At 48.5% G+C, this 12785-nt stretch overlaps 1 long non-coding RNA gene across 2 annotated transcripts in view; it reads right to left on the bottom strand.

The window, feature by feature from the left end:
• Positions 1 to 12785, bottom strand: part of LOC146396506 (uncharacterized) — a 229565-nt gene that overhangs the window by 215270 nt on the left and 1510 nt on the right. The window lies entirely within an intron of this gene.

Consider the following 12785-nt stretch of genomic DNA (forward strand, 5'->3'; position numbering starts at 1 on the left):
GTCCAAGGATTGAACCTGCGTCTTCATGGATACTAGTCAGTTTTGTTAACTGCTGAGCCATGAAGGGAACTCCTCCCCAATCACATTCTTAACTGGTGATCTCTATTAAGGTTTTATGTTTCCCAAAGTCAAGAACTTTAACTCCTTGCTCTGAAACCCAGCAGTAACCAGGAGGACGTCCTGTTTAAAAGGTGCATAATGACCAGCATACCTTTACAGCTACCCAACATTGAAGCTTCCAGATTTAAGTTTTCATTGATTCATTTGGTGGGTGAGTGCTAAACACCTACTACCCTAGGAACTCAACACACAGTGAACACAACCGAGAGATGTTATGTCTGGGGCAAGGGTTGGCAGAGGAAGATGTACAGTAACTTATTGGAGTGTCTTAAGTAGCGCTCGGGGCTACAAAAAAAAAAAAAAAAAATACAGAGTAATGGATACTATAAAGCAGGGGCGCGATGTAACAGGAGCTCAGAGAAGGCTCTGGGTGGGTGAGGCTGGCAGAGAGCAGACGCAGAGAGCAGACGCAGTTAGGGGGCCATGCAATCCCAGGCAGAGAAGGGACCAGGCTGGCCTGAGGAATGACCAAGAGTTCAGAGGCCATGGGGTTGGCAGAGAAGTGCTCAAGCACAGCGGACGGGCAGCCTTGGCAAAACCCCAATTTATCCCCCTGCCGCCAAGTCCTGACACTGCAAAATCCAGGGGTCAGTGGGCTGTTTCTCATGAAGCCTGCCCCCGTCCCTCCAAGGCTGGAAGGAGCCAGACGGAACCAGCCAGCTGCCTCTCCCTCTTTCCTCTGGGTCATCCCTCTGTACCCAACGGCATCCCCACCTCTTCCCAGAAGAACATTGGTCACAGACGTCCTAAGGGAACAGGGCCCACCCTAAACGACTTCCTTTCAACTTAATGGCAAGATAGGTTCATGTTCTAAGGTCCCGGGGGCTGGCACCTCAGCAGATGAAAGGGGGGCAGGGGGCACTGAGCCCATAACAAAAGGAAACAGTAGCAGATAAAAAACCAGAGAGAGCAGGTGAGGCAGTGGCCCAGGTAAGCCTGGCAGCTGCCAAGGTCTTGAATCAGCTCAGGAGGTGGGAGCTGCCACAGGATCTAAGCAGGAGACCAGCGGGACTGACTTGTCCTTTAAAGGTCACTCTGACGGCAGCGTGGAAAGTGGGCCACTGTGGGGCAGAGGCAGTGTCTGGGGAGCCCTGAGGAGCCTCACAGGACCCTCTGTCTCAACCAGGGGTCAGCAGAGACCCTCAGAGACGCGTCTACGGCGGAATCTGAGTTCAGGGTGAATATTTGAAGAAACGGGGAAAGAAAAAAAACTGAATCAGAAGAGGCTACCTAATGCATCTGGGATAAAATGAATATTGTGGGATTCCTACTCTCATCAGATTTGAATACATAACTTGTCATGTCTCTTCCTAGCCTGGTTTGGCTCGTTTCCTTTTCTTTCGTATTCCTGCTTTTATATTTTATAAATTTTCACTTATTTCATCTACTTCTTATAAACTGCATTACGTCCTTTTCTTTTTTAACTTGGAATTTATAGCTGACATTGAAATTGTAACTACCCCCCTGAAATATGGCCCTAATTCCAGTAACACTGAGTACTGATCTGGCTGCCCTGCATGGAAACTGCGGTGATGTGTTTCTTAGTCACTGAAGAAACATTCAAAATGATCTTAGTGACTTTTCATTTAAGGAAGAAACCAGGAGAAAAACCATGTCTCACTACGGTTCAGAAATACTGGAACCCAAGTTGAAGTTCAGATCTTCCGCTGCCCCAGGCATGTGCATGGCAACCCTGTCCACCAGCCTCCCCTGCAGAGACCTGCCCCACCCTCTCTCTCCAAGGCATCCTGAAGCCCCTCTGAGCATCTTGAGAAGGAAGCAAGGAAGCAGCAGGGGTACCAGACCCCTGAACTGCCACCCTGCCTGCACCTGTTCCTAAAACTTAAGAAAGGAAAAGAATGAAGGAAAGGAAGGAGGGCCCACGTACATCTTAAGCAACTGGAGCTCCAAGAATGAGGAAAATAGGGAGTTCCCGTCGTGGCGCAGTGGTTAACGAATCCGACTAGGAACCATGAGGTTGCGGGTTCGGTCCCTGCCCTTGCTCAGTGGGTTAACGATCCGGCGTTGCCGTGAGCTGTGGTGTAGGTTGCAGACGCGGCTCGGATCCCGCGTTGCTGTGGCTCTGGCGCAGGCCGGTGGCTACAGCTCCGACTGGACCCCTAGCCTGGGAACCTCCATCTGCCGCGGGAGCGGCCCAAGAAATAGCAACAACAACAACAACAAAAAAAAAAAAGACAAAAGACAAAAAAAAAAAAAAAAAAAAAGAATGAGGGAAATAGTAGGAAGCCCTTGGTCAAAGCATGAACTAGTGAGAGGATGAAGCGGCCTGGGTGTCTGACCACAATGTCCCTCCAGTGTCGGTCTCCCCCCATCCCCCACCCTCCTGGCCCTGCTCGCCCTGCAGGACTTGGGCTAGGACCCCCAGGCCAGGCACCACACGGCCCATCTCTGCTCCTCCTCTGCAGCTCTTCCCACAATAGGAAGTGTCTGTCCACTCTCCTCTCAGACCCTCATCTCTACATCTGCTCCTCGCAGCAGCACCTCAGCACCCCCACCACTACCATCACCCCACAACGCCCTGGGAGATGGCAGGCTTCCAGTAAGAATGTGCCACCAGGTTGTACACTGAATGGAAGTGTCCGTGGTGTGGGCATCACATCTTAACAAAGCTGTTTAAAAAGACGTTACCATTAATACCAAAGAATGAAACATTAAACTAATGGTAACTAGCGCATGGTGGCATTTAATGTAGTTAGAAAAATAACGTTTGAGTTGTAGGTCTGCTGACATGGGAAAATAATCAAGAAATACTAGGCAAAAGAGTTTTGATAAAGCAGCTCATTTATATAACATGACCCCTTTTATTTTGCCTGTTAACAAAAGGATCTATCCACGTATTTTTCCAGTATATCTGAATGCCCATATTTGTGGGTGCCATTGGTGACCAAACAAAAGCAGCTTCGTGACCTCGGGTTCGGGGGGTGGGAGAGAAGAGCCACCTGGAGCAGGTGTCGGAGACCGAGGAGAGGAGACTTACACACAGCTCAGCTTGCTGTGCACATCCACTGGGCAGGAAGAGTGAGCAGGCAGGGTGTCCACGTCACGGGGCTCCAGGTGAGGCTGTCCCCATGTCTCTGAACTGTGAACTGAAATGATTGTGCCTCTGACAATAGTGAGTGAAAACAAAGTGATCTACATCCCTCTCTACACGCTTCAACCACCAGCCCGCCCTGGGTGGAGGCCAAATCTGAGTCCCAGAGGCTCGGATCTGAGCAGTGGAAAGTGTATGTAGATCAAGTTCAAAGGCACAGAGACATATTCCCCTCCACCCCAAGGCAGTGCACCCTTCTCTTTATTCCCAAGAGGACCAGACAAACTGCATCCCATCTGCTGTTCCCAAACCTCAGTGACGGCGCCTTCTGAAATGAATGGGGCCACTGACAAGTAGAAAATTCTTCTCAGTAATTCAGACAGATATGTATGGAGCACCACCCACAGAGCAACACAGCACTAAAACCCGCACCATGGATGCGCTCGCCCAGGATGGCCGCAGACCACCGCCAGTGCCACTGAGAAGCAGGCAAACCAGAAAGAGGCACCCAAAGCTCAAAGACCTAAGACAGTGAACAAGAAACCCTGGAACTCCAACTGCAATATCACACATAGAACAGCGGCAGAAGCAACCTTGTTACGGATCCACAGAGTCACAAAGCTTTCTCAGAGGGCTCTGGACTGGCTCCTGTCCCAGACTTGTGTCCCCAGCACCTCACCCATCACCACACTGGGTTATCATCTATTAACATTTATTACACTATTACCTGTTCTTCTTTATTGAAACAGTCAGAATGATTACCCCTCTCTCTAGCAAATACAAAGATGATAGGTTTAATGGGTGCAGATGAATTAACAAGCCGAGTCTACCTGGAGAAGCCTCACAGCTCACAAGACCCTGGTGTTTCTCTCCAGCCTCCAGGCATTTCTGTTCAGCTCATGGTGATAAGCTGCATTTCTGGTCTCTGAGACTGCCGTCTGTCTGCCCTTGGAGGGGGTCTTCAAAGCACAGCAGGGAAGAAAGAGAGGAGTAAAAGCTGGATTGGGCGATGCAGATGGGGTGCAAAGTGACACAGTCACACGGTCGTATCTTGGCAAGTCTTCTGACCACAGATGGTGGATACGCACAGGAGGACCTTGCGGTCAGGAAACTATGTGCCTTCATAGTACCCAATTCAATGCCCAAGGCAACAGGGAAAGGAGCGCTACTTTGCCAAAGAGGATGCTGAGGTTCTGGGATGCATGGGGATGTATGGCTGGGCTCAGGGCCAGAAAAAGGAGGGGGCAGTGCCGGCTAGGGTCCTCGATGGGGTCTGTGTGCAAGACCCAGTCAGAAAAGAAGAGGCAGGGGAGCGTGGTTCTACAGGAGGGTTGGCAGCACTTAGGTTCATAGCACACAGCCGCTCAGTAGAAAGAAGCCTGAGTTGAACTTAGGCTCTACATCAAAGACTCAGAAATACACAGGTTTATCATCCACAGTCATCAGGAGGGAAGAATAAACATAAAAGGCTTGTGGGAATGACAAATGTTAGGACATTCAAGCTTCACTAATTCGTGATAGCCAGGGAAGTCTCAGAAGTAGGATTGCTTCCAGTTGTATTCCATGCTTTTGGTGTAATGAAAAATGCCAAGGTTATTTGAACTGTAAACTGAAGTAACATGCCTTGACCAGCAGGTGACAGGCTTGCCTCATGACTTCTTCCAAAGCTTGCAGAAAGGATTTTTGATTCTGAGTGATACTATCACGTAAATCCAAACATCTCATATTTAGCAGGAATTATAAATGCAACATTAGTCGATCTTACTATGGCCTGGATTTTCATGAATAATGTTGTCTAAATCTGTTCATTCGAGTAACTGCAAGAATACAAGATAATACATGCAGGGAGAAAGTGAATTAATCAAGACATTTCTGCACATGTGTAAAGCATAATGTCTAGACCACTCTAAGTCATGGTCGGGGAAGTAATAAATTTAAACATTGACTTTCACATTAAAATATTTAATATCTTTGGTCTTCCTTTGTGAAGCTTGTCACTAATTGTATACTGCATACTCCTGTCTCATTCTTTTAAAAATGTTCAAGTGTTCATTCATTGTAGAGAAATAATAAAATTTACTTTTAAATTTTCAGGAAGATTAATATGTGGTTGTAATTTTTACAATATTTAAAAGTATACTTCACATCATCTTCAAAATTAAAATGACAGGAGTTCCTTTTGTGGAAACAAATCTGACTAACGTCCATGAGGATGCAGGTTCGATCCCTGGCCTCGTTCAGTGGGGTAAGGATATGGCATTGCCTTGAGCTATGGTGTAGGTTGCAGATGCGGCTCAGATCTGGCATTGCTGTGGCTGTGGTGTAGGCTGGCACCTGCAGCTCCAATTGGACCCCTAGCCTGGGAACATCCATATGCCATGAGTGCAGCCCTAGAAAAAAAAAAAAAAAAGATGAAAAAATTAAAATAGCAATCCCATATGATAACAATGGTAAATATGTTTACTCTCACAATACTTGCTGAGTCTAGGGCAGTAAGATAACATGTTTTCCTCCACTGACCTTATTTACATTGAGACAACCTCTGGCTTCACTAGCTGGTGTCACAAGTTAAAAAGCATGGCTTTGCCCCAGCAGGAGGCTGGCACCAGGAAGGAAAACAGAAGATTCCTGCCTTCAAGGGGCACCCAGCCTTGTTATGGAGATGAAAGCAATAAGGTCTTACTTCCGAAAATTCCTAAAGACATGAATGCACCTACAGTCCCAACAAAAGGCTTAATGTCATCAAAGTGCCAAGTGGCTGCTAGTTTCACATCTGGGTTAGGAATGGCCAGCCAGGCACTCATCAACTCAGTTTCTCATCACCACCCACTCCACAGCCCAGCCCCCACATGCCCACCCTTCAAAATTCAGGTCATGAAAACTTGTGTTTCAGAAAAACTTCACATGCCTAAGTATCAGAGGAGTTCCTGTTACTAACAGAACCAGAAACCTTTCACTCTACAAACGCCAGAAGCCTGATAACTGTAATGGCATGCTTAAGGTGGTGTATACCTTTCAAATTCCAGCGAATAAACGTCTGGAGGCAGAATGAACCCAGTCACTGAAGGTTGTGGGGCAGAGCTGGGTGGTCTGCTGGCAAGAATAGCAAGGAAGGTTCCCTGATGGTGATGGAGGCATGTTGAAGCTGGATGATGGGAGTCAGAAAAAGAAGGACCCCTGGGGCCATGCTCAAAAGCCACAAGAAAAATCAAAGGGGCTTCGGTGTTTTGGAGCATTCAAAGGACACTTCACCTGGTTTAATTTTTAAACTAATATGCTCTTTATTGCCCCCAACCTCGAGCAAAATACTGAAGTGGCACCCAGTCACCTCCCAGACCCCACTGGCTCTGACCTTCCCTCCGTAAGGCGACCACCTCCACGCCAATCACGCTGTTCTGGGCTGAACTCTTTCCCCCTAATTCCCCATGTTGAAAGGCATGAGTGTGACCTTCTGAGGAAGCAGGGTTGTTGCAGATGTAACAGTTAGGATGAGGTCTCATGGGAGCAGCCTGGGCCACAAATCCAGGAGGAAACCGGGACACCGATGTGCACACAGGGAGAAGCCGTAGCAGGACTGCAGTGATGCTGCCCAAGCCTAAGAAGGGCAGAGCTGGGACAGAGACCCCAGCCCTTCACAGCCCTGCCAACACCCAACTTCGGGTTTCAAGCCTCCAGGACCAAAAGACAAGCTTCTCTTCAAGCCACTCGGTTTGCAGTACTGTTACCACAACCCTAGCAAACTAAAAACACACATCAACCAAAATCCACTACCTTTAGCCCAATGTTCTGTATGTACAGACACGGTGAAATCTAGCATAAGGATGTGGAGGCAGTCAGCCATTAAAATTGCAGATCTGCTCCCGGCAGAGGTTGTACAAATTCCAAGACTCTGGGTAAAGCCCCTTTGGCTGACTTAAAATTTAGCATGGCTGCCAATGAAGGCCAGGGATACAGCAAAGGGGCTGGGGGGGTGTGACCCTGCAGGCCCTGAGTCACACAGATGTCCTCCACTCTGTCAGTCATCAGCCTGTGTGGTGCATCAGGTATTCATGCTGCCTTCCCTGAGGGGTTCTTCATCCTCAGGGTCAAGCAGGGCACCTGGTGGTATGTGGACCAGCCTGTGTGGCAGAGCCAGGGTTTCAGCACCAATGCCAATCTGAAACTGGCCCAGAATGATCCTCACCCTGACCCTGACCACCCAGTGGCAGCACTGAGATGATTCTGAAAACACTGTCCTCAATGCCCTGTGTTTCTTGGGTGACTTGTTATTAAATGACATCCCTATTTCCAAAACGTTGTTGAGATAACTTTAAAGAAATGCCTGGCCAGCGTGTACATGGTAAAGAGTCACACGTCCTATACGCCCTGCTTTGATGGGACTGTGAGGTCTTCTCAGAGACCTCGTGGAAATGCCTGTCTGTGCTCCTGGATCCATGGGTGCTTTCCAACTCTGAAATACGTTGCATCTGCCACAATGTCATCCTCTACACATTGAGGACAATCAAAGATAAACTGTTGAGGGAGTTCCTGTCATGGCGCAGTGGTTAACGAATCCAACTAGGAACCATGAGGTTGCAGGTTCCACCCCTGGCCTTGCTCAGTGGATTAAGGACCTGGTGTTGCCGCGAGCTGTGGTGTAGGTCGCAGACATGGCTCTGATCCCGAGTTGCTGTGGCTGTGGTTTAGGCCGGCAGCTGCAGCTCCGATTCGACCCCTAGCCTGGGAACCTTCATATGCTGCAGGAGCGGCCCAAGAAATGGCAAAAAGACAAAAATATATATATATATATATATATAAAATAAACTGTGGAGTATCAGGGGCAAAAAAGGGGGAAAATTCTCAACTAATGTTCTTAGGATCTAATCACGTTTCCCCATAACAGGCTCCACAACATCAAAGAAAACTCACTTTCTGGAAAATGTTTTCTTTTTGTGTGTGTCTAATATATTCATGTATACACTCTGATGGTGATCAAACCTCCAAAAAACATAAGAGATGGAAAAACTATAAGATCCAAACATGCAACAGGAAAACAGGAGTGCAAAAATCAGGAAAAATGGAAAAGAATCCCTCTTTCTAGACCAAAAACCATTGAAGCACCACAGTTCCTGACAAGTTTTTTTTCACAGAGAAATGCAACTCAAGAAAAGGCAGGAGTAGGGAATGACTTAAAAAACTCTGTATTTTTAACAAGTTAATTTTTAGGAAAATGTTTAAAAGAAAAAAGTCAGAATCCAAGAGTTCTAGTGTGAACAAATAAATCGTAGGTCTTTTCTGGGAGAGAGCTTTGAAATTATCCCCAAGGGTTTCAAAACAAGTAAAACACGGAACTGGTTCTTCAGAGGATGTATCCAGGGTGCCCCCCTTGGACTCACAACCCTGCACACACCCCACAAGTGCCCCCCTCCCACCTCTGCAGCCTCACAGGAGGAAGGGCCTTAGCCCCATCACAGCAGCACCTGCACTAAGGCGACACAAATGATGGCCCTGCTTAGATGGTTCCCAGGGTCCCTGCCTGAGCTGACTCCTGCTGCTGGGACCCAGGAGTTAGGAGATTGCATTATGGACACACATCTTCTGGAAATGTGCTGCCTCGGTCAGCCTGGCTGCTGTGACCAACACCCAGACCAGGGCTAAACAGCAGACATCACTGTCACAGTCTGGAGGCTGAGGGTCCTCGGCCTCCTTCTATTGCCCCCTCCTGGCTCACAACAGCTGCCTCTGCCATGTCCTCATGCAGGGGACAGGGGTCTTCTCTGGCCTCTGCTCATGAAAGTCACTCCTTGCACAGACCCAGCAGGACATACCCCACAGGGCATGGCATCTGCCCCTCAAGTACAGGGCCACGGGGATGCCTGTGCATAGGGCCCTTCGGGGCCTCCAATGTCACAGCATCAGGGAAGGACCAGGAGCCCTGGTAAAGGGCGGGCAGCACAGATGGCAGGAGCACATGCAGGGGGGTGGGGAGGGGACACTCCCAGTGGGCTGGTCAGGGGGACTCAGGGCCTCCCACAGCTGGGTGACTCAGCACCCAGAGGTCAGCTCTGCCACTCAGGGCCACCAGGAAGGGGTTGTTACTGGAAATATGAAATGTAATCAAGTGATAAGACACCAAACTAGCGGAGCTCACAGAATCCATACTCCCCACATGGAGTTCCATGCAGGGCAGGCACAGGGTCTTGAGCCGGGACGCAAGCAGCTTTCCGGGCATTTCAACCATCGGTGGTTCCTGGGTAAATCCTGTTCTGGCCTTGATCACCCAGGCCTCTGATGGCACTTAGACTGGGGAGGTGGGAGGCCACTGTGAAAGGAAAGGCTGGGAAACCCAAGTGCATGCGCACAAACGCAGCAGAAACACCACACCTTCCGTCCAAAGACAGTACTGATGATGAACTTCAGGCATAAAATCAACTCCCAAGCCCCCACCAAATCTCACACATTTTCCAGGAGTGGCGACACGTCCCAAGGATCCATTTGGCCTCATCCCATCTCCTTGTGACCATCCTAACCCAGGAAAAAGTGAGACTAAACTTCAAACATAAATGATACCTTGGTTTGCTGTCGAGCAGACGTGTCCTGTGACATGAGAGCAGTACCAAGAGACCAGGCCCTTATGCAACAGTTTGAGCTGGATCAGAACCTCTGGGTGCATCCCTGCTCCAGATCAGCCACCTCTCAATACAACTCATCAAAGCACTGCCGTGACTTCCAGGCCCCCAACATCAGAAAGACCCTATTCATGGCACAAAAGCCAGGGTCGCCTCTGACTCCAGCACCTGATGCCTTCCTACATGAGATGCAGAAAATGTGCCTCCTTATTAGGTTTAATCCTCATAGAGAAACATGCTAAATACTAAGGGTTTGAAATTAAGGCATAACAGAGTAGACCCTGTGGGTGAGCAGGACCCTTGGCACTTCCTTGGCCTCAATCCATCTGGGAATCTGAGAGATTTCTTCAAGACTGTAGACGTGGAGTTCCCGTTGTGGCTCAGCAGTTTAAGAACCTGACAGTGTCTATGAGGATGTGGGTTCAATCCCTGGCCTCACTCAGTGGGTTAAAGAGCTGGCATTGTTTCAAGTCACAGCTGTTGCTTGGATCTGATGGTACAGTGGATATGATGTAGGCCTGCATCTGCAGCTCCAATTTGATCCCCCACCTGGGAAATTCCATATGCCACAGGTGCAGCTGTAAAAAGAAAAAAACAAAACAAAACAAAAAAACAAGACAGTGGATCTGACATCCTGAACCCTTGTTTGGAAATGTCCCTCTCAATCTCCTTTTGGAGGGAGATTATATACAATGGGTATGTTAGATCTTAGGGTTAAGGCAAGGGGTTTTTCTAGATTAATTTTACCACATACTAATTCTAGAACCTAACTGGACATGAAAAGCCACCTCCTCAAATACCAACTTGCTTCTACCCAAATAATCATTCTGCTTTTTCAGGTAAGTCACTATTCAGAGTAAAGTCATTGCCTTGCTTTCACATACCTCCTTTCTTCATTTGGACCAGCTTATTTCAATACTGTCTAAATCACACTTAAGTGCATGTTTTACCAGCAGATGCTGAGCCAGTGCCTGCCACGTGTAAGGAAGCTCCTGGATGCAAAAGCTGCACAGACTTGAGATCCGGCCTTGGTCTCAAAGAAGTCTGCCTAGTTTGGGAGGAGAGGCGATGTGTGTTCAGTGCAGTTTTGGGGATAAAACAATTTTCATGTTGCGCCAGATAAAAATAAAATTAATGTGCTGTGTAGTAAAATTCTTTAGACTGATTAAAAATGTGAAATTCATTCTTATTTATTATGATATTTAATCTTGCTGTAATCCTGTCACTGCAAATTCATTCATCATGCTTAATGCTTTTTATTAATCTTCCACCGTAAATAACTCACAGGATGAGAGTCACTCTCCAATTTGTTTCATGGCTTTTTAAAAAAAAAAAAAAAAAAAAAGGCACTCTAGCTCTTTCGTAAATGAACTGTCACTATAAATTAACACAGTGTTCCTAAATTGTTAGACAAATCTGGCATATTTATTTCACAATGAATTGAAATGTACGCACTAGACTTGACTTTCCCATTTATGTGCAATATGAGTTTCACTGGCCCAAACAGTGCATCTAATCCATTCTCAAAAGTCCTGAATTCTATCGCAAATTTCTTGTGTGGACATGAAAAGCAAATTGCAGTAACACTCACATAGCACTGTCCCCTTCAACACCTGATGCAGGCTTGAGGGTGACCTTCAGTCACCTGAGTGTTTAGGAGGAAGCAGCCTGACCACTGATGCAACAAATGAGAAACATTCTCATACTACGAATGCGTGTTTGTAAGCAGTGAATAACTGAGCACATAAAAATGCCCTGGTCCATTGACAGGAGCATGAGTGCAGACACACACCCATCTTAAAACCTTTTTTCCCGCCTCCACCTCCAGACCCCTAGGAACCCATGCTCCCCCCACGGCCCCAGATGGAACTGTGGTGCCCAGAGGCTGCTGGCTTTGAGGGGCTCAAGGAAACCCCAGGATGCCAGGAATCCTCATCGAGCCGGGTCGGGTAACAGCCCAGCCCCAGAAACTAGCAGGTCACCAGCCTGAGTTCAGCAAAGCAGAGGTGACAGGAGGCCAGCAGGAGGGTCACCCAGCCCCAACGCCAGGCCTCAACCTGGTGCTGCCACATGGGGTTGGAGATTGCGGGCAGCTGAAGGTAAATGACCTCTACCTCCTTCCATCATCCCAGGCTGTGAGGACACAGATGGAAGAGGAAGCAGGACAGATGGCCCAGGGCAACCCCAAGTTCCAGAAGGTCCCGGTCCCTCTGTGCTTTTGGCCCGCAGCCTCCTGGCCCCAGGCCCTGCCCACAAAGAGGTCCACTCAGACCATGGGCTTCCCCAGGGAAGTGAGACTGGAACAATCCTGGGATGGGCTTGGGGGTCCACTGAGACCACAGCTTCCCTGGGGAAGTGAGGCCCAGACTGGGGATGAGCTTGGGGTCCACCGAGATCACAGGCCCTCCCCAGGGAAGTGAGGCCCAGATGATCCCGGGATGGGCTTGGGGTCCACTGAAACCACAGGCTTCCCCAGGGAAGTGAGGCCCAGATGATCCTGGGACAGGCTTAGGGCGCACTCGGACCCCAGGCTTCCCTAGGGAAGTGAAGCCTGGACAACCCCAGGGTGGGCTTGGGGGAAGTTGGGAGGAGGAGACACATCACTTTCTAATGTGGTTCCTCACAACCTCTGCAACCCAACATGGAAGATCTCCCTGACACCAAAGGGCATGTTCCACGTGGCCCTAAAGCTGGCAGAGCTTACATGATGTAACCTCTATGCCCCTGGCTTGCCAGTCAGGTCACACTGGGAACACTTTTAAGTTAGAGGACAACTACTATTCAAAGGAAATCCAACAAAAAATAGATCAACCTGACCCCCTCAGAGTGCGGCCCCAGGAGTCATCCTGGACGCAGTTCGGGGTAGCTGAGCCCCGTCTCAGCAGTGGCTTGGATCCTCCTTCCCCCCATAGTCTCCCTGTAACACCAGGAAAGGAAAACACAACACTCTCAAGAAGAGTACGTTGAGTGAAAATCAATAGAAGCAAAAATAAGAAAGAAACAGC

This window comes from Sus scrofa, chromosome 14 (assembly GCF_054392235.1).
Source record: "Sus scrofa isolate SSC_HxYL_T2T_F1_AM1 chromosome 14, Sscrofa_HxYL_maternal_Yorkshire_Landrace_v2.0, whole genome shotgun sequence".
NCBI lineage: Eukaryota > Metazoa > Chordata > Mammalia > Artiodactyla > Suidae > Sus > Sus scrofa.